The sequence below is a fragment of the Rhinoderma darwinii genome, chromosome 3 (assembly GCF_050947455.1).
Source record: "Rhinoderma darwinii isolate aRhiDar2 chromosome 3, aRhiDar2.hap1, whole genome shotgun sequence".
NCBI lineage: Eukaryota > Metazoa > Chordata > Amphibia > Anura > Rhinodermatidae > Rhinoderma > Rhinoderma darwinii.
Window position 1 is genome coordinate 413,220,597 of NC_134689.1, and position 27,003 is coordinate 413,247,599.

The 27,003-nt window shown below is 37.9% G+C and overlaps 34 non-coding genes across 34 annotated transcripts; 17 read left to right on the forward strand and 17 right to left on the reverse strand.

Annotated features, from left to right (window-relative positions):
• Positions 1-66: 66 nt before the first annotated feature.
• TRNAT-AGU (transfer RNA threonine (anticodon AGU)) lies at positions 67-140 on the forward strand. Its single transcript has one exon. It is a non-coding gene; the product is annotated as a tRNA-Thr (tRNA).
• A 1,282-nt stretch (positions 141-1,422) lies between these two features.
• On the reverse strand, positions 1,423-1,504 carry TRNAS-UGA (transfer RNA serine (anticodon UGA)). The gene has a single exon. It is a non-coding gene; the product is annotated as a tRNA-Ser (tRNA).
• A 123-nt stretch (positions 1,505-1,627) lies between these two features.
• Positions 1,628-1,701, forward strand: TRNAT-AGU (transfer RNA threonine (anticodon AGU)). The gene has a single exon. It is a non-coding gene; the product is annotated as a tRNA-Thr (tRNA).
• A 1,282-nt stretch (positions 1,702-2,983) lies between these two features.
• TRNAS-UGA (transfer RNA serine (anticodon UGA)) lies at positions 2,984-3,065 on the reverse strand. The gene has a single exon. It is a non-coding gene; the product is annotated as a tRNA-Ser (tRNA).
• Positions 3,066-3,188: 123 nt separating this feature from the next.
• TRNAT-AGU (transfer RNA threonine (anticodon AGU)) lies at positions 3,189-3,262 on the forward strand. Its single transcript has one exon. It is a non-coding gene; the product is annotated as a tRNA-Thr (tRNA).
• Positions 3,263-4,545: 1,283 nt separating this feature from the next.
• TRNAS-UGA (transfer RNA serine (anticodon UGA)) lies at positions 4,546-4,627 on the reverse strand. The gene has a single exon. It is a non-coding gene; the product is annotated as a tRNA-Ser (tRNA).
• Positions 4,628-4,750: 123 nt separating this feature from the next.
• Positions 4,751-4,824, forward strand: TRNAT-AGU (transfer RNA threonine (anticodon AGU)). The gene has a single exon. It is a non-coding gene; the product is annotated as a tRNA-Thr (tRNA).
• A 1,282-nt stretch (positions 4,825-6,106) lies between these two features.
• Positions 6,107-6,188, reverse strand: TRNAS-UGA (transfer RNA serine (anticodon UGA)). The gene has a single exon. It is a non-coding gene; the product is annotated as a tRNA-Ser (tRNA).
• Positions 6,189-6,311: 123 nt separating this feature from the next.
• On the forward strand, positions 6,312-6,385 carry TRNAT-AGU (transfer RNA threonine (anticodon AGU)). Its single transcript has one exon. It is a non-coding gene; the product is annotated as a tRNA-Thr (tRNA).
• Positions 6,386-7,667: 1,282 nt separating this feature from the next.
• Positions 7,668-7,749, reverse strand: TRNAS-UGA (transfer RNA serine (anticodon UGA)). Its single transcript has one exon. It is a non-coding gene; the product is annotated as a tRNA-Ser (tRNA).
• A 123-nt stretch (positions 7,750-7,872) lies between these two features.
• On the forward strand, positions 7,873-7,946 carry TRNAT-AGU (transfer RNA threonine (anticodon AGU)). The gene has a single exon. It is a non-coding gene; the product is annotated as a tRNA-Thr (tRNA).
• Positions 7,947-9,227: 1,281 nt separating this feature from the next.
• TRNAS-UGA (transfer RNA serine (anticodon UGA)) lies at positions 9,228-9,309 on the reverse strand. The gene has a single exon. It is a non-coding gene; the product is annotated as a tRNA-Ser (tRNA).
• Positions 9,310-10,787: 1,478 nt separating this feature from the next.
• On the reverse strand, positions 10,788-10,869 carry TRNAS-UGA (transfer RNA serine (anticodon UGA)). Its single transcript has one exon. It is a non-coding gene; the product is annotated as a tRNA-Ser (tRNA).
• A 123-nt stretch (positions 10,870-10,992) lies between these two features.
• Positions 10,993-11,066, forward strand: TRNAT-AGU (transfer RNA threonine (anticodon AGU)). The gene has a single exon. It is a non-coding gene; the product is annotated as a tRNA-Thr (tRNA).
• A 1,281-nt stretch (positions 11,067-12,347) lies between these two features.
• Positions 12,348-12,429, reverse strand: TRNAS-UGA (transfer RNA serine (anticodon UGA)). Its single transcript has one exon. It is a non-coding gene; the product is annotated as a tRNA-Ser (tRNA).
• A 123-nt stretch (positions 12,430-12,552) lies between these two features.
• Positions 12,553-12,626, forward strand: TRNAT-AGU (transfer RNA threonine (anticodon AGU)). The gene has a single exon. It is a non-coding gene; the product is annotated as a tRNA-Thr (tRNA).
• A 1,269-nt stretch (positions 12,627-13,895) lies between these two features.
• Positions 13,896-13,977, reverse strand: TRNAS-UGA (transfer RNA serine (anticodon UGA)). The gene has a single exon. It is a non-coding gene; the product is annotated as a tRNA-Ser (tRNA).
• Positions 13,978-14,100: 123 nt separating this feature from the next.
• TRNAT-AGU (transfer RNA threonine (anticodon AGU)) lies at positions 14,101-14,174 on the forward strand. The gene has a single exon. It is a non-coding gene; the product is annotated as a tRNA-Thr (tRNA).
• A 1,269-nt stretch (positions 14,175-15,443) lies between these two features.
• TRNAS-UGA (transfer RNA serine (anticodon UGA)) lies at positions 15,444-15,525 on the reverse strand. The gene has a single exon. It is a non-coding gene; the product is annotated as a tRNA-Ser (tRNA).
• Positions 15,526-15,648: 123 nt separating this feature from the next.
• TRNAT-AGU (transfer RNA threonine (anticodon AGU)) lies at positions 15,649-15,722 on the forward strand. Its single transcript has one exon. It is a non-coding gene; the product is annotated as a tRNA-Thr (tRNA).
• Positions 15,723-16,991: 1,269 nt separating this feature from the next.
• TRNAS-UGA (transfer RNA serine (anticodon UGA)) lies at positions 16,992-17,073 on the reverse strand. Its single transcript has one exon. It is a non-coding gene; the product is annotated as a tRNA-Ser (tRNA).
• A 123-nt stretch (positions 17,074-17,196) lies between these two features.
• Positions 17,197-17,270, forward strand: TRNAT-AGU (transfer RNA threonine (anticodon AGU)). Its single transcript has one exon. It is a non-coding gene; the product is annotated as a tRNA-Thr (tRNA).
• A 1,281-nt stretch (positions 17,271-18,551) lies between these two features.
• TRNAS-UGA (transfer RNA serine (anticodon UGA)) lies at positions 18,552-18,633 on the reverse strand. The gene has a single exon. It is a non-coding gene; the product is annotated as a tRNA-Ser (tRNA).
• A 123-nt stretch (positions 18,634-18,756) lies between these two features.
• Positions 18,757-18,830, forward strand: TRNAT-AGU (transfer RNA threonine (anticodon AGU)). Its single transcript has one exon. It is a non-coding gene; the product is annotated as a tRNA-Thr (tRNA).
• A 1,281-nt stretch (positions 18,831-20,111) lies between these two features.
• Positions 20,112-20,193, reverse strand: TRNAS-UGA (transfer RNA serine (anticodon UGA)). Its single transcript has one exon. It is a non-coding gene; the product is annotated as a tRNA-Ser (tRNA).
• A 123-nt stretch (positions 20,194-20,316) lies between these two features.
• Positions 20,317-20,390, forward strand: TRNAT-AGU (transfer RNA threonine (anticodon AGU)). Its single transcript has one exon. It is a non-coding gene; the product is annotated as a tRNA-Thr (tRNA).
• A 1,269-nt stretch (positions 20,391-21,659) lies between these two features.
• On the reverse strand, positions 21,660-21,741 carry TRNAS-UGA (transfer RNA serine (anticodon UGA)). Its single transcript has one exon. It is a non-coding gene; the product is annotated as a tRNA-Ser (tRNA).
• A 123-nt stretch (positions 21,742-21,864) lies between these two features.
• Positions 21,865-21,938, forward strand: TRNAT-AGU (transfer RNA threonine (anticodon AGU)). Its single transcript has one exon. It is a non-coding gene; the product is annotated as a tRNA-Thr (tRNA).
• A 1,281-nt stretch (positions 21,939-23,219) lies between these two features.
• TRNAS-UGA (transfer RNA serine (anticodon UGA)) lies at positions 23,220-23,301 on the reverse strand. Its single transcript has one exon. It is a non-coding gene; the product is annotated as a tRNA-Ser (tRNA).
• A 123-nt stretch (positions 23,302-23,424) lies between these two features.
• TRNAT-AGU (transfer RNA threonine (anticodon AGU)) lies at positions 23,425-23,498 on the forward strand. Its single transcript has one exon. It is a non-coding gene; the product is annotated as a tRNA-Thr (tRNA).
• A 1,269-nt stretch (positions 23,499-24,767) lies between these two features.
• On the reverse strand, positions 24,768-24,849 carry TRNAS-UGA (transfer RNA serine (anticodon UGA)). The gene has a single exon. It is a non-coding gene; the product is annotated as a tRNA-Ser (tRNA).
• A 123-nt stretch (positions 24,850-24,972) lies between these two features.
• Positions 24,973-25,046, forward strand: TRNAT-AGU (transfer RNA threonine (anticodon AGU)). Its single transcript has one exon. It is a non-coding gene; the product is annotated as a tRNA-Thr (tRNA).
• A 1,009-nt stretch (positions 25,047-26,055) lies between these two features.
• Positions 26,056-26,137, reverse strand: TRNAS-UGA (transfer RNA serine (anticodon UGA)). The gene has a single exon. It is a non-coding gene; the product is annotated as a tRNA-Ser (tRNA).
• A 123-nt stretch (positions 26,138-26,260) lies between these two features.
• On the forward strand, positions 26,261-26,334 carry TRNAT-AGU (transfer RNA threonine (anticodon AGU)). Its single transcript has one exon. It is a non-coding gene; the product is annotated as a tRNA-Thr (tRNA).
• The last annotated feature ends 669 nt before the right edge of the window (positions 26,335-27,003 follow it).

Below are 27,003 nucleotides of genomic sequence, written 5' to 3' on the forward strand. Positions count from 1 at the left end.
TATGAGATCAGTCTTTTGCTCTGAACTGAGCTGTGTGGTAGGACACCGTGAGAAGAAAAGTGCTTTGGTGCTGTGGCTTAGTTGGTTAAAGCGCCTGTCTAGTAAACAGGAGATCCTGAGTTCAAATCTCAGCAGTGCCTTGCTATTTGTTGCTTTAGTTTATTCACTTGTTTATTATTTAAGTTTACATAACTAAAGTATATGATGAATCAAATTCTTTATAGGCAATTAAAAATCTATCGGGTTTTTCATTGGTGACAGAGACCCCATGAATGTCATTGAGTTTTCTATAAGTAGTAAGTTCAATACAAAGTAATTATAGACCAGTAAGCTTAACATCCATTGTGGGAAAAACTTTTGAAGAGCTCTTAAAGGGACTCTGTTACCAGTTTATCAGGTCCCTAACTCCTAACTAGTCTAATTGGTGCTTTGCTGCTGATAACTACAGGGTGATTTGTAGTAAAAAAAAATATTTATTATTTGCAAAATTATGAGCATTTTCTAAATATGTAATTTAGCCTTTATTAGACATCTGGGAGGTAACAGCAGCAATTCTCCTGAGGTGGAGCTGACTCTCAGCATCTGATGCTGTCCTATCAGCATGAAGTTGCTTCACACACATTGTGAAACTCAAGCTACAGGGAAGGAGGATCAATTCATACAGCCATATCTCGGGCTGTGGGCCACCTAAAAAAGCAGATTTGGTGGCATTTGAAAGACTGGATTCTACTCTTTCATATGACACCAAAATCACAGTTCTAGCTGTGACAGAACCGAAGATATCACCTGTTGAAAACACAATCGGGAATGGACGCAGTGTACTATATGATCACACTGTGTTGCTGGACAGGGAAGGGGGAGAAGTTGTATGCTGATTGGACAGCGTCATACAGAAAACATTAGCTGCCCAGAGTAAAAAGGAGTCATCTCCTATTTGGCTATTAGAGCTACATTAGTATATATAAATAAATGTTCATAACTTTGCAAATAAACGTTTTTTAAAAAAAAACAACAAATCACACTGTAGTTATCAGCATCATAGCGCCTATTAGGCTAGTTAGGAAATTGGGAATTGATAAACTGGTGACAGAGTCCATTTAAGGGACTATATACAGGAGTATGTGACAGAAAATAGTATTATAATTGACAGCAAGCAGAGATTTACTAAGGACAGAAGTTGTCCAACCAACCTGATTTGTTTTTATCAAGAGGAAAATAAAAGTCTGGACAAATGGGATGCTGTAGTTATAGTGATTTATACTCTAAATATTGCTCGCTTTTCAGAGTTGTAAGCCAGGGGCACAGCTGGAACCACTATTATTAATGTAATTAATCAGTGATAAAGAGGATGGAATTAAAATAACTCTTTCTATAGGTGACAAACTTTAATATGTTTCTGGAAGTTCTCTTCTTAAAATAGAACGTTGTGAACAGGACTTGAACCTGTGCAGGGAGACCCCATTGGATTTCAAATCCAACGCCTTAACCACTCGGCCATCACAACTTATGTACCCAGACTGTTAAGACTTCTGGCAACTACACCTAAGGGGCTAGCCTAAAATATGAGATCAGTCTTTTGCTCTGAACTGAGCTGTGTGGTAGGACACCGTGAGAAGAAAAGTGCTTTGGTGCTGTGGCTTAGTTGGTTAAAGCGCCTGTCTAGTAAACAGGAGATCCTGAGTTCAAATCTCAGCAGTGCCTTGCTATTTGTTGCTTTAGTTTATTCACTTGTTTATTATTTAAGTTTACATAACTAAAGTATATGATGAATCAAATTCTTTATAGGCAATTAAAAATCTATCGGGTTTTTCATTGGTGACAGAGACCCCATGAATGTCATTGAGTTTTCTATAAGTAGTAAGTTCAATACAAAGTAATTATAGACCAGTAAGCTTAACATCCATTGTGGGAAAAACTTTTGAAGAGCTCTTAAAGGGACTCTGTTACCAGTTTATCAGGTCCCTAACTCCTAACTAGTCTAATTGGTGCTTTGCTGCTGATAACTACAGGGTGATTTGTAGTAAAAAAAAATATTTATTATTTGCAAAATTATGAGCATTTTCTAAATATGTAATTTAGCCTTTATTAGACATCTGGGAGGTAACAGCAGCAATTCTCCTGAGGTGGAGCTGACTCTCAGCATCTGATGCTGTCCTATCAGCATGAAGTTGCTTCACACACATTGTGAAACTCAAGCTACAGGGAAGGAGGATCAATTCATACAGCCATATCTCGGGCTGTGGGCCACCTAAAAAAGAAGATTTGGTGGCATTTGAAAGACTGGATTCTACTCTTTCATATGACACCAAAATCACAGTTCTAGCTGTGACAGAACCGAAGATATCACCTGTTGAAAACACAATCGGGAATGGACGCAGTGTACTATATGATCACACTGTGTTGCTGGACAGGGAAGGGGGAGAAGTTGTATGCTGATTGGACAGCGTCATACAGAAAACATTAGCTGCCCAGAGTAAAAAGGAGTCATCTCCTATTTGGCTATTAGAGCTACATTAGTATATATAAATAAATGTTCATAACTTTGCAAATAAACGTTTTTTAAAAAAAAACAACAAATCACACTGTAGTTATCAGCATCATAGCGCCTATTAGGCTAGTTAGGAAATTGGGAATTGATAAACTGGTGACAGAGTCCATTTAAGGGACTATATACAGGAGTATGTGACAGAAAATAGTATTATAATTGACAGCAAGCAGAGATTTACTAAGGACAGAAGTTGTCCAACCAACCTGATTTGTTTTTATCAAGAGGAAAATAAAAGTCTGGACAAATGGGATGCTGTAGTTATAGTGATTTATACTCTAAATATTGCTCGCTTTTCAGAGTTGTAAGCCAGGGGCACAGCTGGAACCACTATTATTAATGTAATTAATCAGTGATAAAGAGGATGGAATTAAAATAACTCTTTCTATAGGTGACAAACTTTAATATGTTTCTGGAAGTTCTCTTCTTAAAATAGAACGTTGTGAACAGGACTTGAACCTGTGCAGGGAGACCCCATTGGATTTCAAATCCAACGCCTTAACCACTCGGCCATCACAACTTATGTACCCAGACTGTTAAGACTTCTGGCAACTACACCTAAGGGGCTAGCCTAAAATATGAGATCAGTCTTTTGCTCTGAACTGAGCTGTGTGGTAGGACACCGTGAGAAGAAAAGTGCTTTGGTGCTGTGGCTTAGTTGGTTAAAGCGCCTGTCTAGTAAACAGGAGATCCTGAGTTCAAATCTCAGCAGTGCCTTGCTATTTGTTGCTTTAGTTTATTCACTTGTTTATTATTTAAGTTTACATAACTAAAGTATATGATGAATCAAATTCTTTATAGGCAATTAAAAATCTATCGGGTTTTTCATTGGTGACAGAGACCCCATGAATGTCATTGAGTTTTCTATAAGTAGTAAGTTCAATACAAAGTAATTATAGACCAGTAAGCTTAACATCCATTGTGGGAAAAACTTTTGAAGAGCTCTTAAAGGGACTCTGTTACCAGTTTATCAGGTCCCTAACTCCTAACTAGTCTAATTGGTGCTTTGCTGCTGATAACTACAGGGTGATTTGTAGTAAAAAAAAATATTTATTATTTGCAAAATTATGAGCATTTTCTAAATATGTAATTTAGCCTTTATTAGACATCTGGGAGGTAACAGCAGCAATTCTCCTGAGGTGGAGCTGACTCTCAGCATCTGATGCTGTCCTATCAGCATGAAGTTGCTTCACACACATTGTGAAACTCAAGCTACAGGGAAGGAGGATCAATTCATACAGCCATATCTCGGGCTGTGGGCCACCTAAAAAAGAAGATTTGGTGGCATTTGAAAGACTGGATTCTACTCTTTCATATGACACCAAAATCACAGTTCTAGCTGTGACAGAACCGAAGATATCACCTGTTGAAAACACAATCGGGAATGGACGCAGTGTACTATATGATCACACTGTGTTGCTGGACAGGGAAGGGGGAGAAGTTGTATGCTGATTGGACAGCGTCATACAGAAAACATTAGCTGCCCAGAGTAAAAAGGAGTCATCTCCTATTTGGCTATTAGAGCTACATTAGTATATATAAATAAATGTTCATAACTTTGCAAATAAACGTTTTTTAAAAAAAAAACAACAAATCACACTGTAGTTATCAGCATCATAGCGCCTATTAGGCTAGTTAGGAAATTGGGAATTGATAAACTGGTGACAGAGTCCATTTAAGGGACTATATACAGGAGTATGTGACAGAAAATAGTATTATAATTGACAGCAAGCAGAGATTTACTAAGGACAGAAGTTGTCCAACCAACCTGATTTGTTTTTATCAAGAGGAAAATAAAAGTCTGGACAAATGGGATGCTGTAGTTATAGTGATTTATACTCTAAATATTGCTCGCTTTTCAGAGTTGTAAGCCAGGGGCACAGCTGGAACCACTATTATTAATGTAATTAATCAGTGATAAAGAGGATGGAATTAAAATAACTCTTTCTATAGGTGACAAACTTTAATATGTTTCTGGAAGTTCTCTTCTTAAAATAGAACGTTGTGAACAGGACTTGAACCTGTGCAGGGAGACCCCATTGGATTTCAAATCCAACGCCTTAACCACTCGGCCATCACAACTTATGTACCCTGACTGTTAAGACTTCTGGCAACTACACCTAAGGGGCTAGCCTAAAATATGAGATCAGTCTTTTGCTCTGAACTGAGCTGTGTGGTAGGACACCGTGAGAAGAAAAGTGCTTTGGTGCTGTGGCTTAGTTGGTTAAAGCGCCTGTCTAGTAAACAGGAGATCCTGAGTTCAAATCTCAGCAGTGCCTTGCTATTTGTTGCTTTAGTTTATTCACTTGTTTATTATTTAAGTTTACATAACTAAAGTATATGATGAATCAAATTCTTTATAGGCAATTAAAAATCTATCGGGTTTTTCATTGGTGACAGAGACCCCATGAATGTCATTGAGTTTTCTATAAGTAGTAAGTTCAATACAAAGTAATTATAGACCAGTAAGCTTAACATCCATTGTGGGAAAAACTTTTGAAGAGCTCTTAAAGGGACTCTGTTACCAGTTTATCAGGTCCCTAACTCCTAACTAGTCTAATTGGTGCTTTGCTGCTGATAACTACAGGGTGATTTGTAGTAAAAAAAAATATTTATTATTTGCAAAATTATGAGCATTTTCTAAATATGTAATTTAGCCTTTATTAGACATCTGGGAGGTAACAGCAGCAATTCTCCTGAGGTGGAGCTGACTCTCAGCATCTGATGCTGTCCTATCAGCATGAAGTTGCTTCACACACATTGTGAAACTCAAGCTACAGGGAAGGAGGATCAATTCATACAGCCATATCTCGGGCTGTGGGCCACCTAAAAAAGCAGATTTGGTGGCATTTGAAAGACTGGATTCTACTCTTTCATATCACACCAAAATCACAGTTCTAGCTGTGACAGAACCGAAGATATCACCTGTTGAAAACACAATCGGGAATGGACGCAGTGTACTATATGATCACACTGTGTTGCTGGACAGGGAAGGGGGAGAAGTTGTATGCTGATTGGACAGCGTCATACAGAAAACATTAGCTGCCCAGAGTAAAAAGGAGTCATCTCCTATTTGGCTATTAGAGCTACATTAGTATATATAAATAAATGTTCATAACTTTGCAAATAAACGTTTTTTATAAAAAAACAACAAATCACACTGTAGTTATCAGCATCATAGCGCCTATTAGGCTAGTTAGGAAATTGGGAATTGATAAACTGGTGACAGAGTCCATTTAAGGGACTATATACAGGAGTATGTGACAGAAAATAGTATTATAATTGACAGCAAGCAGAGATTTACTAAGGACAGAAGTTGTCCAACCAACCTGATTTGTTTTTATCAAGAGGAAAATAAAAGTCTGGACAAATGGGATGCTGTAGTTATAGTGATTTATACTCTAAATATTGCTCGCTTTTCAGAGTTGTAAGCCAGGGGCACAGCTGGAAACACTATTATTAATGTAATTAATCAGTGATAAAGAGGATGGAATTAAAATAACTCTTTCTATAGGTGACAAACTTTAATATGTTTCTGGAAGTTCTCTTCTTAAAATAGAACGTTGTGAACAGGACTTGAACCTGTGCAGGGAGACCCCATTGGATTTCAAATCCAACGCCTTAACCACTCGGCCATCACAACTTATGTACCCTGACTGTTAAGACTTCTGGCAACTACACCTAAGGGGCTAGCCTAAAATATGAGATCAGTCTTTTGCTCTGAACTGAGCTGTGTGGTAGGACACCGTGAGAAGAAAAGTGCTTTGGTGCTGTGGCTTAGTTGGTTAAAGCGCCTGTCTAGTAAACAGGAGATCCTGAGTTCAAATCTCAGCAGTGCCTTGCTATTTGTTGCTTTAGTTTATTCACTTGTTTATTATTTAAGTTTACATAACTAAAGTATATGATGAATCAAATTCTTTATAGGCAATTAAAAATCTATCGGGTTTTTCATTCGTGACAGAGACCCCATGAATGTCATTGAGTTTTCTATAAGTAGTAAGTTCAATACAAGGTAATTATAGACCAGTAAGCTTAACATCCATTGTGGGAAAAACTTTTGAAGAGCTCTTAAAGGGACTCTGTTACCAGTTTATCAGGTCCCTAACTCCTAACTAGTCTAATTGGTGCTTTGCTGCTGATAACTACAGGGTGATTTGTAGTAAAAAAAAATGTTTATTATTTGCAAAATTATGAGCATTTTCTAAATATGTAATTTAGCCTTTATTAGACATCTGGGAGGTAACAGCAGCAATTCTCCTGAGGTGGAGCTGACTCTCAGCATCTGATGCTGTCCTATCAGCATGAAGTTGTTTCACACACATTGTGAAACTCAAGCTACAGGGAAGGAGGATCAATTCAAACAGCCATATCTCGGGCTGTGGGCCACCTAAAAAAGCAGATTTGGTGGCATTTGAAAGACTGGATGCTACTCTTTCATATGACACCAAAATCACAGTTCTAGCTGTGACAGAACCGAAGATATCACCTGTTGAAAACACAATCGGGAATGGACGCAGTGTACTATATGATCACACTGTGTTGCTGGACAGGGAAGGGGGAGAAGTTGTATGCTGATTGGACAGCGTCATACAGAAAACATTAGCTGCCCAGAGTAAAAAGGAGTCATCTCCTATTTGGCTATTAGAGCTACATTAGTATATATAAATAAATGTTCATAACTTTGCAAATAAACGTTTTTTAAAAAAAAACAACAAATCACACTGTAGTTATCAGCATCATAGCGCCTATTAGGCTAGTTAGGAAATTGGGAATTGATAAACTGGTGACAGAGTCCATTTAAGGGACTATATACAGGAGTATGTGACAGAAAATAGTATTATAATTGACAGCAAACAGAGATTTACTAAGGACAGAAGTTGTCCAACCAACCTGATTTGTTTTTATCAAGAGGAAAATAAAAGTCTGGACAAATGGGATGCTGTAGTTATAGTGATTTATACTCTAAATATTGCTCGCTTTTCAGAGTTGTAAGCCAGGGGCACAGCTGGAACCACTATTATTAATGTAATTAATCAGTGATAAAGAGGATGGAATTAAAATAACTCTTTCTATAGGTGACAAACTTTAATATGTTTCTGGAAGTTCTCTTCTTAAAATAGAACGTTGTGAACAGGACTTGAACCTGTGCAGGGAGACCCCATTGGATTTCAAATCCAACGCCTTAACCACTCGGCCATCACAACTTATGTACCCTGACTGTTAAGACTTCTGGCAACTACACCTAAGGGGCTAGCCTAAAATATGAGATCAGTCTTTTGCTCTGAACTGAGCTGTGTGGTAGGACACCGTGAGAAGAAAAGTGCTTTGGTGCTGTGGCTTAGTTGGTTAAAGCGCCTGTCTAGTAAACAGGAGATCCTGAGTTCAAATCTCAGCAGTGCCTTGCTATTTGTTGCTTTAGTTTATTCACTTGTTTATTATTTAAGTTTACATAACTAAAGTATATGATGAATCAAATTCTTTATAGGCAATTAAAAATCTATCGGGTTTTTCATTGGTGACAGAGACCCCATGAATGTCATTGAGTTTTCTATAAGTAGTAAGTTCAATACAAAGTAATTATAGACCAGTAAGCTTAACATCCATTGTGGGAAAAACTTTTGAAGAGCTCTTAAAGGGACTCTGTTACCAGTTTATCAGGTCCCTAACTCCTAACTAGTCTAATTGGTGCTTTGCTGCTGATAACTACAGGGTGATTGGTAGTAAAAAAAATGTTTATTATTTGCAAAATTATGAGCATTTTCTAAATATGTAATTTAGCCTTTATTAGACATCTGGGAGGTAACAGCAGCAATTCTCCTGAGGTGGAGCTGACTCTCAGCATCTGATGCTGTCCTATCAGCATGAAGTTGCTTCACACACATTGTGAAACTCAAGCTACAGGGAAGGAGGATCAATTCAAACAGCCATATCTCGGGCTGTGGGCCACCTAAAAAAGCAGATTTGGTGGCATTTGAAAGACTGGATTCTAGTCTTTCATATGACACCAAAATCACAGTTCTAGCTGTGACAGAACCGAAGATATCACCTGTTGAAAACACAATCGGGAATGGACGCAGTGTACTATATGATCACACTGTGTTGCTGGACAGGGAAGGGGGAGAAGTTGTATGCTGATTGGACAGCGTCATACAGAAAACATTAGCTGCCCAGAGTAAAAAGGAGTCATCTCCTATTTGGCTATTAGAGCTACATTAGTATATATAAATAAATGCTCATAACTTTGCAAATAAACGTTTTTTTAAAAAAAACAACAAATCACACTGTAGTTATCAGCATCATAGCGCCTATTAGGCTAGTTAGGAAATTGGGAATTGATAAACTGGTGACAGAGTCCATTTAAGGGACTATATACAGGAGTATGTGACAGAAAATAGTATTATAATTGACAGCAAACAGAGATTTACTAAGGACAGAAGTTGTCCAACCAACCTGATTAGTTTTTATCAAGAGGAAAATAAAAGTCTGGACAAATGGGATGCTGTAGTTATAGTGATTTATACTCTAAATATTGCTCGCTTTTCAGAGTTGTAAGCCAGGGGCACAGCTGGAACCACTATTATTAATGTAATTAATCAGTGATAAAGAGGATGGAATTAAAATAACTCTTTCTATAGGTGACAAACTTTAATATGTTTCTGGAAGTTCTCTTCTTAAAATAGAACGTTGTGAACAGGACTTGAACCTGTGCAGGGAGACCCCATTGGATTTCAAATCCAACGCCTTAACCACTCGGCCATCACAACTTATGTACCCTGACTGTTAAGACTTCTGGCAACTACACCTAAGGGGCTAGCCTAAAATATGAGATCAGTCTTTTGCTCTGAACTGAGCTGTGTGGTAGGACACCGTGAGAAGAAAAGTGCTTTGGTGCTGTGGCTTAGTTGGTTAAAGCGCCTATCTAGTAAACAGGAGATCCTGAGTTCAAATCTCAGCAGTGCCTTGCTATTTGTTGCTTTAGTTTATTCACTTGTTTATTATTTAAGTTTACATAACTAAAGTATATGATGAATCAAATTCTTTATAGGCAATTAAAAATCTATCGGGTTTTTCATTGGTGACAGAGACCCCATGAATGTCATTGAGTTTTCTATAAGTAGTAAGTTCAATACAAAGTAATCATAGACCAGTAAGCTTAACATCCATTGTGGGAAAAACTTTTGAAGAGCTCTTAAAGGGACTCTGTTACCAGTTTATCAGGTCCCTAACTCCTAACTAGTCTAATTGGTGCTTTGCTGCTGATAACTACAGGGTGATTGGTAGTAAAAAAAATGTTTATTATTTGCAAAATTATGAGCATTTTCTAAATATGTAATTTAGCCTTTATTAGACATCTGGGAGGTAACAGCAGCAATTCTCCTGAGGTGGAGCTGACTCTCAGCATCTGATGCTGTCCTATCAGCATGAAGTTGCTTCACACACATTGTGAAACTCAAGCTACAGGGAAGGAGGATCAATTCAAACAGCCATATCTCGGGCTGTGGGCCACCTAAAAAAGCAGATTTGGTGGCATTTGAAAGACTGGATTCTACTCTTTCATATGACACCAAAATCACAGTTCTAGCTGTGACAGAACCGAAGATATCACCTGTTGAAAACACAATCGGGAATGGACGCAGTGTACTATATGATCACACTGTGTTGCTGGACAGGGAAGGGGGAGAAGTTGTATGCTGATTGGACAGCGTCATACAGAAAACATTAGCTGCCCAGAGTAAAAAGGAGTCATCTCCTATTTGGCTATTAGAGCTACATTAGTATATATAAATAAATGTTCATAACTTTGCAAATAAACGTTTTTTTAAAAAAAACAACAAATCACACTGTAGTTATCAGCATCATAGCGCCTATTAGGCTAGTTAGGAAATTGGGAATTGATAAACTGGTGACAGAGTCCATTTAAGGGACTATATACAGGAGTATGTGACAGAAAATAGTATTATAATTGACAGCAAGCAGAGATTTACTAAGGACAGAAGTTGTCCAACCAACCTGATTTGTTTTTATCAAGAGGAAAATAAAAGTCTGGACAAATGGGATGCTGTAGTTATAGTGATTTATACTCTAAATATTGCTCCGTTTTCAGAGTTGTAAGCCAGGGGCACAGCTGGAACCACTATTATTAATGTAATTAATCAGTGATAAAGAGGATGGAATTAAAATAACTCTTTCTATAGGTGACAAACTTTAATATGTTTCTGGAAGTTCTCTTCTTAAAATAGAACGTTGTGAACAGGACTTGAACCTGTGCAGGGAGACCCCATTGGATTTCAAATCCAACGCCTTAACCACTCGGCCATCACAACTTATGTACCCTGACTGTTAAGACTTCTGGCAACTACACCTAAGGGGCTAGCCTAAAATATGAGATCAGTCTTTTGCTCTGAACTGAGCTGTGTGGTAGGACACCGTGAGAAGAAAAGTGCTTTGGTGCTGTGGCTTAGTTGGTTAAAGCGCCTGTCTAGTAAACAGGAGATCCTGAGTTCAAATCTCAGCAGTGCCTTGCTATTTGTTGCTTTAGTTTATTCACTTGTTTATTATTTAAGTTTACATAACTAAAGTATATGATGAATCAAATTCTTTATAGGCAATTAAAAATCTATCGGGTTTTTCATTGGTGACAGAGACCCCATGAATGTCATTGAGTTTTCTATAAGTAGTAAGTTCAATACAAAGTAATTATAGACCAGTAAGCTTAACATCCATTGTGGGAAAAACTTTTGAAGAGCTCTTAAAGGGACTCTGTTACCAGTTTATCAGGTCCCTAACTCCTAACTAGTCTAATTGGTGCTTTGCTGCTGATAACTACAGGGTGATTGGTAGTAAAAAAAATGTTTATTATTTGCAAAATTATGAGCATTTTCTAAATATGTAATTTAGCCTTTATTAGACATCTGGGAGGTAACAGCAGCAATTCTCCTGAGGTGGAGCTGACTCTCAGCATCTGATGCTGTCCTATCAGCATGAAGTTGCTTCACACACATTGTGAAACTCAAGCTACAGGGAAGGAGGATCAATTCAAACAGCCATATCTCGGGCTGTGGGCCACCTAAAAAAGCAGATTTGGTGGCATTTGAAAGACTGGATTCTACTCTTTCATATGACACCAAAATCACAGTTCTAGCTGTGACAGAACCGAAGATATCACCTGTTGCAAACACAATCGGGAATGGACGCAGTGTACTATATGATCACACTGTGTTGCTGGACAGGGAAGGGGGAGAAGTTGTATGCTGATTGGACAGCGTCATACAGAAAACATTAGCTGCCCAGAGTAAAAAGGAGTCATCTCCTATTTGGCTATTAGAGCTACATTAGTATATATAAATAAATGTTCATAACTTTGCAAATAAACGTTTTTTAAAAAAAAACAACAAATCACACTGTAGTTATCAGCATCATAGCGCCTATTAGGCTAGTTAGGAAATTGGGAATTGATAAACTGGTGACAGAGTCCATTTAAGGGACTATATACAGGAGTATGTGACAGAAAATAGTATTATAATTGACAGCAAACAGAGATTTACTAAGGACAGAAGTTGTCCAACCAACCTGATTTGTTTTTATCAAGAGGAAAATAAAAGTCTGGACAAATGGGATGCTGTAGTTATAGTGATTTATACTCTAAATATTGCTCGCTTTTCAGAGTTGTAAGCCAGGGGCACAGCTGGAACCACTATTATTAATGTAATTAATCAGTGATAAAGAGGATGGAATTAAAATAACTCTTTCTATAGGTGACAAACTTTAATATGTTTCTGGAAGTTCTCTTCTTAAAATAGAACGTTGTGAACAGGACTTGAACCTGTGCAGGGAGACCCCATTGGATTTCAAATCCAACGCCTTAACCACTCGGCCATCACAACTTATGTACCCTGACTGTTAAGACTTCTGGCAACTACACCTAAGGGGCTAGCCTAAAATATGAGATCAGTCTTTTGCTCTGAACTGAGCTGTGTGGTAGGACACCGTGAGAAGAAAAGTGCTTTGGTGCTGTGGCTTAGTTGGTTAAAGCGCCTGTCTAGTAAACAGGAGATCCTGAGTTCAAATCTCAGCAGTGCCTTGCTATTTGTTGCTTTAGTTTATTATTTAAGTTTACATAACTAAAGTATATGATGAATCAAATTCTTTATAGGCAATTAAAAATCTATCGGGTTTTTCATTGGTGACAGAGACCCCATGAATGTCATTGAGTTTTCTATAAGTAGTAAGTTCAATACAAAGTAATTATAGACCAGTAAGCTTAACATCCATTGTGGGAAAAACTTTTGAAGAGCTCTTAAAGGGACTCTGTTACCAGTTTATCAGGTCCCTAACTCCTAACTAGTCTAATTGGTGCTTTGCTGCTGATAACTACAGGGTGATTGGTAGTAAAAAAAATGTTTATTATTTGCAAAATTATGAGCATTTTCTAAATATGTAATTTAGCCTTTATTAGACATCTGGGAGGTAACAGCAGCAATTCTCCTGAGGTGGAGCTGACTCTCAGCATCTGATGCTGTCCTATCAGCATGAAGTTGCTTCACACACATTGTGAAACTCAAGCTACAGGGAAGGAGGATCAATTCAAACAGCCATATCTCGGGCTGTGGGCCACCTAAAAAAGCAGATTTGGTGGCATTTGAAAGACTGGATTCTACTCTTTCATATGACACCAAAATCACAGTTCTAGCTGTGACAGAACCGAAGATATCACCTGTTGAAAACACAATCGGGAATGGACGCAGTGTACTATATGATCACACTGTGTTGCTGGACAGGGAAGGGGGAGAAGTTGTATGCTGATTGGACAGCGTCATACAGAAAACATTAGCTGCCCAGAGTAAAAAGGAGTCATCTCCTATTTGGCTATTAGAGCTACATTAGTATATATAAATAAATGTTCATAACTTTGCAAATAAACGTTTTTTAAAAAAAAACAACAAATCACACTGTAGTTATCAGCATCATAGCGCCTATTAGGCTAGTTAGGAAATTGGGAATTGATAAACTGGTGACAGAGTCCATTTAAGGGACTATATACAGGAGTATGTGACAGAAAATAGTATTATAATTGACAGCAAGCAGAGATTTACTAAGGACAGAAGTTGTCCAACCAACCTGATTTGTTTTTATCAAGAGGAAAATAAAAGTCTGGACAAATGGGATGCTGTAGTTATAGTGATTTATACTCTAAATATTGCTCGCTTTTCAGAGTTGTAAGCCAGGGGCACAGCTGGAACCACTATTATTAATGTAATTAATCAGTGATAAAGAGGATGGAATTAAAATAACTCTTTCTATAGGTGACAAACTTTAATATGTTTCTGGAAGTTCTCTTCTTAAAATAGAACGTTGTGAACAGGACTTGAACCTGTGCAGGGAGACCCCATTGGATTTCAAATCCAACGCCTTAACCACTCGGCCATCACAACTTATGTACCCTGACTGTTAAGACTTCTGGCAACTACACCTAAGGGGCTAGCCTAAAATATGAGATCAGTCTTTTGCTCTGAACTGAGCTGTGTGGTAGGACACCGTGAGAAGAAAAGTGCTTTGGTGCTGTGGCTTAGTTGGTTAAAGCGCCTGTCTAGTAAACAGGAGATCCTGAGTTCAAATCTCAGCAGTGCCTTGCTATTTGTTGCTTTAGTTTATTATTTAAGTTTACATAACTAAAGTATATGATGAATCAAATTCTTTATAGGCAATTAAAAATCTATCGGGTTTTTCATTGGTGACAGAGACCCCATGAATGTCATTGAGTTTTCTATAAGTAGTAAGTTCAATACAAAGTAATTATAGACCAGTAAGCTTAACATCCATTGTGGGAAAAACTTTTGAAGAGCTCTTAAAGGGACTCTGTTACCAGTTTATCAGGTCCCTAACTCCTAACTAGTCTAATTGGTGCTTTGCTGCTGATAACTACAGGGTGATTGGTAGTAAAAAAAATGTTTATTATTTGCAAAATTATGAGCATTTTCTAAATATGTAATTTAGCCTTTATTAGACATCTGGGAGGTAACAGCAGCAATTCTCCTGAGGTGGAGCTGACTCTCAGCATCTGATGCTGTCCTATCAGCATGAAGTTGCTTCACACACATTGTGAAACTCAAGCTACAGGGAAGGAGGATCAATTCAAACAGCCATATCTCGGGCTGTGGGCCACCTAAAAAAGCAGATTTGGTGGCATTTGAAAGACTGGATTCTACTCTTTCATATGACACCAAAATCACAGTTCTAGCTGTGACAGAACCGAAGATATCACCTGTTGAAAACACAATCGGGAATGGACGCAGTGTACTATATGATCACACTGTGTTGCTGGACAGGGAAGGGGGAGAAGTTGTATGCTGATTGGACAGCGTCATACAGAAAACATTAGCTGCCCAGAGTAAAAAGGAGTCATCTCCTATTTGGCTATTAGAGCTACATTAGTATATATAAATAAATGTTCATAACTTTGCAAATAAACGTTTTTTAAAAAAAAACAACAAATCACACTGTAGTTATCAGCATCATAGCGCCTATTAGGCTAGTTAGGAAATTGGGAATTGATAAACTGGTGACAGAGTCCATTTAAGGGACTATATACAGGAGTATGTGACAGAAAATAGTATTATAATTGACAGCAAGCAGAGATTTACTAAGGACAGAAGTTGTCCAACCAACCTGATTTGTTTTTATCAAGAGGAAAATAAAAGTCTGGACAAATGGGATGCTGTAGTTATAGTGATTTATACTCTAAATATTGCTCGCTTTTCAGAGTTGTAAGCCAGGGGCACAGCTGGAACCACTATTATTAATGTAATTAATCAGTGATAAAGAGGATGGAATTAAAATAACTCTTTCTATAGGTGACAAACTTTAATATGTTTCTGGAAGTTCTCTTCTTAAAATAGAACGTTGTGAACAGGACTTGAACCTGTGCAGGGAGACCCCATTGGATTTCAAATCCAACGCCTTAACCACTCGGCCATCACAACTTATGTACCCTGACTGTTAAGACTTCTGGCAACTACACCTAAGGGGCTAGCCTAAAATATGAGATCAGTCTTTTGCTCTGAACTGAGCTGTGTGGTAGGACACCGTGAGAAGAAAAGTGCTTTGGTGCTGTGGCTTAGTTGGTTAAAGCGCCTGTCTAGTAAACAGGAGATCCTGAGTTCAAATCTCAGCAGTGCCTTGCTATTTGTTGCTTTAGTTTATTATTTAAGTTTACATAACTAAAGTATATGATGAATCAAATTCTTTATAGGCAATTAAAAATCTATCGGGTTTTTCATTGGTGACAGAGACCCCATGAATGTCATTGAGTTTTCTATAAGTAGTAAGTTCAATACAAAGTAATTATAGACCAGTAAGCTTAACATCCATTGTGGGAAAAACTTTTGAAGAGCTCTTAAAGGGACTCTGTTACCAGTTTATCAGGTCCCTAACTCCTAACTAGTCTAATTGGTGCTTTGCTGCTGATAACTACAGGGTGATTGGTAGTAAAAAAAATGTTTATTATTTGCAAAATTATGAGCATTTTCTAAATATGTAATTTAGCCTTTATTAGACATCTGGGAGGTAACAGCAGCAATTCTCCTGAGGTGGAGCTGACTCTCAGCATCTGATGCTGTCCTATCAGCATGAAGTTGCTTCACACACATTGTGAAACTCAAGCTACAGGGAAGGAGGATCAATTCAAACAGCCATATCTCGGGCTGTGGGCCACCTAAAAAAGCAGATTTGGTGGCATTTGAAAGACTGGATTCTACTCTTTCATATGACACCAAAATCACAGTTCTAGCTGTGACAGAACCGAAGATATCACCTGTTGAAAACACAATCGGGAATGGACGCAGTGTACTATATGATCACACTGTGTTGCTGGACAGGGAAGGGGGAGAAGTTGTATGCTGATTGGACAGCGTCATACAGAAAACATTAGCTGCCCAGAGTAAAAAGGAGTCATCTCCTATTTGGCTATTAGAGCTACATTAGTATATATAAATAAATGTTCATAACTTTGCAAATAAACGTTTTTTAAAAAAAAACAACAAATCACACTGTAGTTATCAGCATCATAGCGCCTATTAGGCTAGTTAGGAAATTGGGAATTGATAAACTGGTGACAGAGTCCATTTAAGGGACTATATACAGGAGTATGTGACAGAAAATAGTATTATAATTGACAGCAAGCAGAGATTTACTAAGGACAGAAGTTGTCCAACCAACCTGATTTGTTTTTATCAAGAGGAAAATAAAAGTCTGGACAAATGGGATGCTGTAGTTATAGTGATTTATACTCTAAATATTGCTCGCTTTTCAGAGTTGTAAGCCAGGGGCACAGCTGGAACCACTATTATTAATGTAATTAATCAGTGATAAAGAGGATGGAATTAAAATAACTCTTTCTATAGGTGACAAACTTTAATATGTTTCTGGAAGTTCTCTTCTTAAAATAGAACGTTGTGAACAGGACTTGAACCTGTGCAGGGGGACCCCATTGGATTTCAAATCCAACGCCTTAACCACTCGGCCATCACAACTTATGTACCCTGACTGTTAAGACTTCTGGCAACTACACCTAAGGGGCTAGCCTAAAATATGAGATCAGTCTTTTGCTCTGAACTGAGCTGTGTGGTAGGACACCGTGAGAAGAAAAGTGCTTTGGTGCTGTGGCTTAGTTGGTTAAAGCGCCTGTCTAGTAAACAGGAGATCCTGAGTTCAAATCTCAGCAGTGCCTTGCTATTTGTTGCTTTAGTTTATTCACTTGTTTATTATTTAAGTTTACATAACTAAAGTATATGATGAATCAAATTCTTTATAGGCAATTAAAAATCTATCGGGTTTTTCATTGGTGACAGAGACCCCATGAATGTCATTGAGTTTTCTATAAGTAGTAAGTTCAATACAAAGTAATCATAGACCAGTAAGCTTAACATCCATTGTGGGAAAAACTTTTGAAGAGCTCTTAAAGGGACTCTGTTACCAGTTTATCAGGTCCCTAACTCCTAACTAGTCTAATTGGTGCTTTGCTGCTGATAACTACAGGGTGATTGGTAGTAAAAAAAATGTTTATTATTTGCAAAATTATGAGCATTTTCTAAATATGTAATTTAGCCTTTATTAGACATCTGGGAGGTAACAGCAGCAATTCTCCTGAGGTGGAGCTGACTCTCAGCATCTGATGCTGTCCTATCAGCATGAAGTTGCTTCACACACATTGTGAAACTCAAGCTACAGGGAAGGAGGATCAATTCAAACAGCCATATCTCGGGCTGTGGGCCACCTAAAAAAGCAGATTTGGTGGCATTTGAAAGACTGGATTCTACTCTTTCATATGACACCAAAATCACAGTTCTAGCTGTGACAGAACCGAAGATATCACCTGTTGAAAACACAATCGGGAATGGACGCAGTGTACTATATGATCACACTGTGTTGCTGGACAGGGAAGGGGGAGAAGTTGTATGCTGATTGGACAGCGTCATACAGAAAACATTAGCTGCCCAGAGTAAAAAGGAGTCATCTCCTATTTGGCTATTAGAGCTACATTAGTATATATAAATAAATGTTCATAACTTTGCAAATAAACGTTTTTTTAAAAAAAACAACAAATCACACTGTAGTTATCAGCATCATAGCGCCTATTAGGCTAGTTAGGAAATTGGGAATTGATAAACTGGTGACAGAGTCCATTTAAGGGACTATATACAGGAGTATGTGACAGAAAATAGTATTATAATTGACAGCAAGCAGAGATTTACTAAGGACAGAAGTTGTCCAACCAACCTGATTTGTTTTTATCAAGAGGAAAATAAAAGTCTGGACAAATGGGATGCTGTAGTTATAGTGATTTATACTCTAAATATTGCTCCGTTTTCAGAGTTGTAAGCCAGGGGCACAGCTGGAACCACTATTATTAATGTAATTAATCAGTGATAAAGAGGATGGAATTAAAATAACTCTTTCTATAGGTGACAAACTTTAATATGTTTCTGGAAGTTCTCTTCTTAAAATAGAACGTTGTGAACAGGACTTGAACCTGTGCAGGGAGACCCCATTGGATTTCAAATCCAACGCCTTAACCACTCGGCCATCACAACTTATGTACCCTGACTGTTAAGACTTCTGGCAACTACACCTAAGGGGCTAGCCTAAAATATGAGATCAGTCTTTTGCTCTGAACTGAGCTGTGTGGTAGGACACCGTGAGAAGAAAAGTGCTTTGGTGCTGTGGCTTAGTTGGTTAAAGCGCCTGTCTAGTAAACAGGAGATCCTGAGTTCAAATCTCAGCAGTGCCTTGCTATTTGTTGCTTTAGTTTATTCACTTGTTTATTATTTAAGTTTACATAACTAAAGTATATGATGAATCAAATTCTTTATAGGCAATTAAAAATCTATCGGGTTTTTCATTGGTGACAGAGACCCCATGAATGTCATTGAGTTTTCTATAAGTAGTAAGTTCAATACAAAGTAATTATAGACCAGTAAGCTTAACATCCATTGTGGGAAAAACTTTTGAAGAGCTCTTAAAGGGACTCTGTTACCAGTTTATCAGGTCCCTAACTCCTAACTAGTCTAATTGGTGCTTTGCTGCTGATAACTACAGGGTGATTGGTAGTAAAAAAAATGTTTATTATTTGCAAAATTATGAGCATTTTCTAAATATGTAATTTAGCCTTTATTAGACATCTGGGAGGTAACAGCAGCAATTCTCCTGAGGTGGAGCTGACTCTCAGCATCTGATGCTGTCCTATCAGCATGAAGTTGCTTCACACACATTGTGAAACTCAAGCTACAGGGAAGGAGGATCAATTCAAACAGCCATATCTCGGGCTGTGGGCCACCTAAAAAAGCAGATTTGGTGGCATTTGAAAGACTGGATTCTACTCTTTCATATGACACCAAAATCACAGTTCTAGCTGTGACAGAACCGAAGATATCACCTGTTGCAAACACAATCGGGAATGGACGCAGTGTACTATATGATCACACTGTGTTGCTGGACAGGGAAGGGGGAGAAGTTGTATGCTGATTGGACAGCGTCATACAGAAAACATTAGCTGCCCAGAGTAAAAAGGAGTCATCTCCTATTTGGCTATTAGAGCTACATTAGTATATATAAATAAATGTTCATAACTTTGCAAATAAACGTTTTTTAAAAAAAAACAACAAATCACACTGTAGTTATCAGCATCATAGCGCCTATTAGGCTAGTTAGGAAATTGGGAATTGATAAACTGGTGACAGAGTCCATTTAAGGGACTATATACAGGAGTATGTGACAGAAAATAGTATTATAATTGACAGCAAACAGAGATTTACTAAGGACAGAAGTTGTCCAACCAACCTGATTTGTTTTTATCAAGAGGAAAATAAAAGTCTGGACAAATGGGATGCTGTAGTTATAGTGATTTATACTCTAAATATTGCTCGCTTTTCAGAGTTGTAAGCCAGGGGCACAGCTGGAACCACTATTATTAATGTAATTAATCAGTGATAAAGAGGATGGAATTAAAATAACTCTTTCTATAGGTGACAAACTTTAATATGTTTCTGGAAGTTCTCTTCTTAAAATAGAACGTTGTGAACAGGACTTGAACCTGTGCAGGGAGACCCCATTGGATTTCAAATCCAACGCCTTAACCACTCGGCCATCACAACTTATGTACCCTGACTGTTAAGACTTCTGGCAACTACACCTAAGGGGCTAGCCTAAAATATGAGATCAGTCTTTTGCTCTGAACTGAGCTGTGTGGTAGGACACCGTGAGAAGAAAAGTGCTTTGGTGCTGTGGCTTAGTTGGTTAAAGCGCCTGTCTAGTAAACAGGAGATCCTGAGTTCAAATCTCAGCAGTGCCTTGCTATTTGTTGCTTTAGTTTATTATTTAAGTTTACATAACTAAAGTATATGATGAATCAAATTCTTTATAGGCAATTAAAAATCTATCGGGTTTTTCATTGGTGACAGAGACCCCATGAATGTCATTGAGTTTTCTATAAGTAGTAAGTTCAATACAAAGTAATTATAGACCAGTAAGCTTAACATCCATTGTGGGAAAAACTTTTGAAGAGCTCTTAAAGGGACTCTGTTACCAGTTTATCAGGTCCCTAACTCCTAACTAGTCTAATTGGTGCTTTGCTGCTGATAACTACAGGGTGATTGGTAGTAAAAAAAATGTTTATTATTTGCAAAATTATGAGCATTTTCTAAATATGTAATTTAGCCTTTATTAGACATCTGGGAGGTAACAGCAGCAATTCTCCTGAGGTGGAGCTGACTCTCAGCATCTGATGCTGTCCTATCAGCATGAAGTTGCTTCACACACATTGTGAAACTCAAGCTACAGGGAAGGAGGATCAATTCAAACAGCCATATCTCGGGCTGTGGGCCACCTAAAAAAGCAGATTTGGTGGCATTTGAAAGACTGGATTCTAGTCTTTCATATGACACCAAAATCACAGTTCTAGCTGTGACAGAACCGAAGATATCACCTGTTGAAAACACAATCGGGAATGGACGCAGTGTACTATATGATCACACTGTGTTGCTGGACAGGGAAGGGGGAGAAGTTGTATGCTGATTGGACAGCGTCATACAGAAAACATTAGCTGCCCAGAGTAAAAAGGAGTCATCTCCTATTTGGCTATTAGAGCTACATTAGTATATATAAATAAATGTTCATAACTTTGCAAATAAACGTTTTTTAAAAAAAAACAACAAATCACACTGTAGTTATCAGCATCATAGCGCCTATTAGGCTAGTTAGGAAATTGGGAATTGATAAACTGGTGACAGAGTCCATTTAAGGGACTATATACAGGAGTATGTGACAGAAAATAGTATTATAATTGACAGCAAACAGAGATTTACTAAGGACAGAAGTTGTCCAACCAACCTGATTAGTTTTTATCAAGAGGAAAATAAAAGTCTGGACAAATGGGATGCTGTAGTTATAGTGATTTATACTCTAAATATTGCTCGCTTTTCAGAGTTGTAAGCCAGGGGCACAGCTGGAACCACTATTATTAATGTAATTAATCAGTGATAAAGAGGATGGAATTAAAATAACTCTTTCTATAGGTGACAAACTTTAATATGTTTCTGGAAGTTCTCTTCTTAAAATAGAACGTTGTGAACAGGACTTGAACCTGTGCAGGGAGACCCCATTGGATTTCAAATCCAACGCCTTAACCACTCGGCCATCACAACTTATGTACCCTGACTGTTAAGACTTCTGGCAACTACACCTAAGGGGCTAGCCTAAAATATGAGATCAGTCTTTTGCTCTGAACTGAGCTGTGTGGTAGGACACCGTGAGAAGAAAAGTGCTTTGGTGCTGTGGCTTAGTTGGTTAAAGCGCCTGTCTAGTAAACAGGAGATCCTGAGTTCAAATCTCAGCAGTGCCTTGCTATTTGTTGCTTTAGTTTATTCACTTGTTTATTATTTAAGTTTACATAACTAAAGTATATGATGAATCAAATTCTTTATAGGCAATTAAAAATCTATCGGGTTTTTCATTGGTGACAGAGACCCCATGAATGTCATTGAGTTTTCTATAAGTAGTAAGTTCAATACAAAGTAATCATAGACCAGTAAGCTTAACATCCATTGTGGGAAAAACTTTTGAAGAGCTCTTAAAGGGACTCTGTTACCAGTTTATCAGGTCCCTATCTCCTAACTAGTCTAATTGGTGCTTTGCTGCTGATAACTACAGGGTGATTGGTAGTAAAAAAAATGTTTATTATTTGCAAAATTATGAGCATTTTCTAAATATGTAATTTAGCCTTTATTAGACATCTGGGAGGTAACAGCAGCAATTCTCCTGAGGTGGAGCTGACTCTCAGCATCTGATGCTGTCCTATCAGCATGAAGTTGCTTCACACACATTGTGAATCTCAAGCTACAGGGAAGGAGGATCAATTCAAACAGCCATATCTCGGGCTGTGAGCCACCTAAAAAAGCAGATTTGGTGGCATTTGAAAGACTGGATTCTACTCTTTCATATGACACCAAAATCACAGTTCTAGCTGTGACAGAACCGAAGATATCACCTGTTGAAAACACAATCGGGAATGGACGCAGTGTACTATATGATCACACTGTGTTGCTGGACAGGGAAGGGGGAGAAGTTGTATGCTGATTGGACAGCGTCATACAGAAAACATTAGCTGCCCAGAGTAAAAAGGAGTCATCTCCTATTTGGCTATTAGAGCTACATTAGTATATATAAATAAATGTTCATAACTTTGCAAATAAACGTTTTTTAAAAAAAAACAACAAATCACACTGTAGTTATCAGCATCATAGCGCCTATTAGGCTAGTTAGGAAATTGGGAATTGATAAACTGGTGACAGAGTCCATTTAAGGGACTATATACAGGAGTATGTGACAGAAAATAGTATTATAATTGACAGCAAACAGAGATTTACTAAGGACAGAAGTTGTCCAACCAACCTGATTTGTTTTTATCAAGAGGAAAATAAAAGTCTGGACAAATGGGATGCTGTAGTTATAGTGATTTATACTCTAAATATTGCTCGCTTTTCAGAGTTGTAAGCCAGGGGCACAGCTGGAACCACTATTATTAATGTAATTAATCAGTGATAAAGAGGATGGAATTAAAATAACTCTTTCTATAGGTGACAAACTTTAATATGTTTCTGGAAGTTCTCTTCTTAAAATAGAACGTTGTGAACAGGACTTGAACCTGTGCAGGGAGACCCCATTGGATTTCAAATCCAACGCCTTAACCACTCGGCCATCACAACTTATGTACCCTGACTGTTAAGACTTCTGGCAACTACACCTAAGGGGCTAGCCTAAAATATGAGATCAGTCTTTTGCTCTGAACTGAGCTGTGTGGTAGGACACCGTGAGAAGAAAAGTGCTTTGGTGCTGTGGCTTAGTTGGTTAAAGCGCCTGTCTAGTAAACAGGAGATCCTGAGTTCAAATCTCAGCAGTGCCTTGCTATTTGTTGCTTTAGTTTATTATTTAAGTTTACATAACTAAAGTATATGATGAATCAAATTCTTTATAGGCAATTAAAAATCTATCGGGTTTTTCATTGGTGACAGAGACCCCATGAATGTCATTGAGTTTTCTATAAGTAGTAAGTTCAATACAAAGTAATTATAGACCAGTAAGCTTAACATCCATTGTGGGAAAAACTTTTGAAGAGCTCTTAAAGGGACTCTGTTACCAGTTTATCAGGTCCCTAACTCCTAACTAGTCTAATTGGTGCTTTGCTGCTGATAACTACAGGGTGATTGGTAGTAAAAAAAATGTTTATTATTTGCAAAATTATGAGCATTTTCTAAATATGTAATTTAGCCTTTATTAGACATCTGGGAGGTAACAGCAGCAATTCTCCTGAGGTGGAGCTGACTCTCAGCATCTGATGCTGTCCTATCAGCATGAAGTTGCTTCACACACATTGTGAAACTCAAGCTACAGGGAAGGAGGATCAATTCAAACAGCCATATCTCGGGCTGTGGGCCACCTAAAAAAGCAGATTTGGTGGCATTTGAAAGACTGGATTCTACTCTTTCATATGACACCAAAATCACAGTTCTAGCTGTGACAGAACCGAAGATATCACCTGTTGAAAACACAATCGGGAATGGACGCAGTGTACTATATGATCACACTGTGTTGCTGGACAGGGAAGGGGGAGAAGTTGTATGCTGATTGGACAGCGTCATACAGAAAACATTAGCTGCCCAGAGTAAAAAGGAGTCATCTCCTATTTGGCTATTAGAGCTACATTAGTATATATAAATAAATGCTCATAACTTTGCAAATAAACGTTTTTTTAAAAAAAACAACAAATCACACTGTAGTTATCAGCATCATAGCGCCTATTAGGCTAGTTAGGAAATTGGGAATTGATAAACTGGTGACAGAGTCCATTTAAGGGACTATATACAGGAGTATGTGACAGAAAATAGTATTATAATTGACAGCAAACAGAGATTTACTAAGGACAGAAGTTGTCCAACCAACCTGATTTGTTTTTATCAAGAGGAAAATAAAAGTCTGGACAAATGGGATGCTGTAGTTATAGTGATTTATACTCTAAATATTGCTCGCTTTTCAGAGTTGTAAGCCAGGGGCACAGCTGGAACCACTATTATTAATGTAATTAATCAGTGATAAAGAGGATGGAATTAAAATAACTCTTTCTATAGGTGACAAACTTTAATATGTTTCTGGAAGTTCTCTTCTTAAAATAGAACGTTGTGAACAGGACTTGAACCTGTGCAGGGGGACCCCATTGGATTTCAAATCCAACGCCTTAACCACTCGGCCATCACAACTTATGTACCCTGACTGTTAAGACTTCTGGCAACTACACCTAAGGGGCTAGCCTAAAATATGAGATCAGTCTTTTGCTCTGAACTGAGCTGTGTGGTAGGACACCGTGAGAAGAAAAGTGCTTTGGTGCTGTGGCTTAGTTGGTTAAAGCGCCTGTCTAGTAAACAGGAGATCCTGAGTTCAAATCTCAGCAGTGCCTTGCTATTTGTTGCTTTAGTTTATTCACTTGTTTATTATTTAAGTTTACATAACTAAAGTATATGATGAATCAAATTCTTTATAGGCAATTAAAAATCTATCGGGTTTTTCATTGGTGACAGAGACCCCATGAATGTCATTGAGTTTTCTATAAGTAGTAAGTTCAATACAAAGTAATCATAGACCAGCATGAAGTTGCTTCACACACATTGTGAAACTCAAGCTACAGGGAAGGAGGATCAATTCAAACAGCCATATCTCGGGCTGTGGGCCACCTAAAAAAGCAGATTTGGTGGCATTTGAAAGACTGGATTCTAGTCTTTCATATGACACCAAAATCACAGTTCTAGCTGTGACAGAACCGAAGATATCACCTGTTGAAAACACAATCGGGAATGGACGCAGTGTACTATATGATCACACTGTGTTGCTGGACAGGGAAGGGGGAGAAGTTGTATGCTGATTGGACAGCGTCATACAGAAAACATTAGCTGCCCAGAGTAAAAAGGAGTCATCTCCTATTTGGCTATTAGAGCTACATTAGTATATATAAATAAATGCTCATAACTTTGCAAATAAACGTTTTTTTAAAAAAAACAACAAATCACACTGTAGTTATCAGCATCATAGCGCCTATTAGGCTAGTTAGGAAATTGGGAATTGATAAACTGGTGACAGAGTCCATTTAAGGGACTATATACAGGAGTATGTGACAGAAAATAGTATTATAATTGACAGCAAGCAGAGATTTACTAAGGACAGAAGTTGTCCAACCAACCTGATTTGTTTTTATCAAGAGGAAAATAAAAGTCTGGACAAATGGGATGCTGTAGATATAGTGATTTATACTCTAAATATTGCTTGCTTTTCAGAGTTGTAAGCCAGGGGCACAGCTGGAACCACTATTATTAATGTAATTAATCAGTGATAAAGAGGATGGAATTAAAATAACTCTTTCTATAGGTTACAAACTTTAATATGTTTCTGGAAGTTCTCTTCTTAAAATAGAACGTTGTGAACAGGACTTGAACCTGTGCAGGGAGACCCCATTGGATTTCAAATCCAACGCCTTAACCACTCGGCCATCACAACTTATGTACCCTGACTGTTAAGACTTCTGGCAACTACACCTAAGGGGCTAGCCTAAAATATGAGATCAGTCTTTTGCTCTGAACTGAGCTGTGTGGTAGGACACCGTGAGAAGAAAAGTGCTTTGGTGCTGTGGCTTAGTTGGTTAAAGCACCTGTCTAGTAAACAGGAGATCCTGAGTTCAAATCTCAGCAGTGCCTTGCTATTTGTTGCTTTAGTTTATTCACTTGTTTATTATTTAAGTTTACATAACTAAAGTATATGATGAATCAAATTCTTTATAGGCAATTAAAAATCTATCGGGTTTTTCATTGGTGACAGAGACCCCATGAATGTCATTGAGTTTTCTATAAGTAGTAAGTTCAATACAAAGTAATCATAGACCAGTAAGCTTAACATCCATTGTGGGAAAAACTTTTGAAGAGCTCTTAAAGGGACTCTGTTACCAGTTTATCAGGTCCCTAACTCCTAACTAGTCTAATTGGTGCTTTGCTGCTGATAACTACAGGGTGATTGGTAGTAAAAAAAATGTTTATTATTTGCAAAATTATGAGCATTTTCTAAATATGTAATTTAGCCTTTATTAGACATCTGGGAGGTAACAGCAGCAATTCTCCTGAGGTGGAGCTGACTCTCAGCATCTGATGCTGTCCTATCAGCATGAAGTTGCTTCACACACATTGTGAAACTCAAGCTACAGGGAAGGAGGATCAATTCATACAGCCATATCTCGGGCTGTGGGCCACCTAAAAAAGCAGATTTGGTGGCATTTGAAAGACTGGATTCTACTCTTTCATATGACACCAAAATCACAGTTCTAGCTGTGACAGAACCGAAGATATCACCTGTTGAAAACACAATCGGGAATG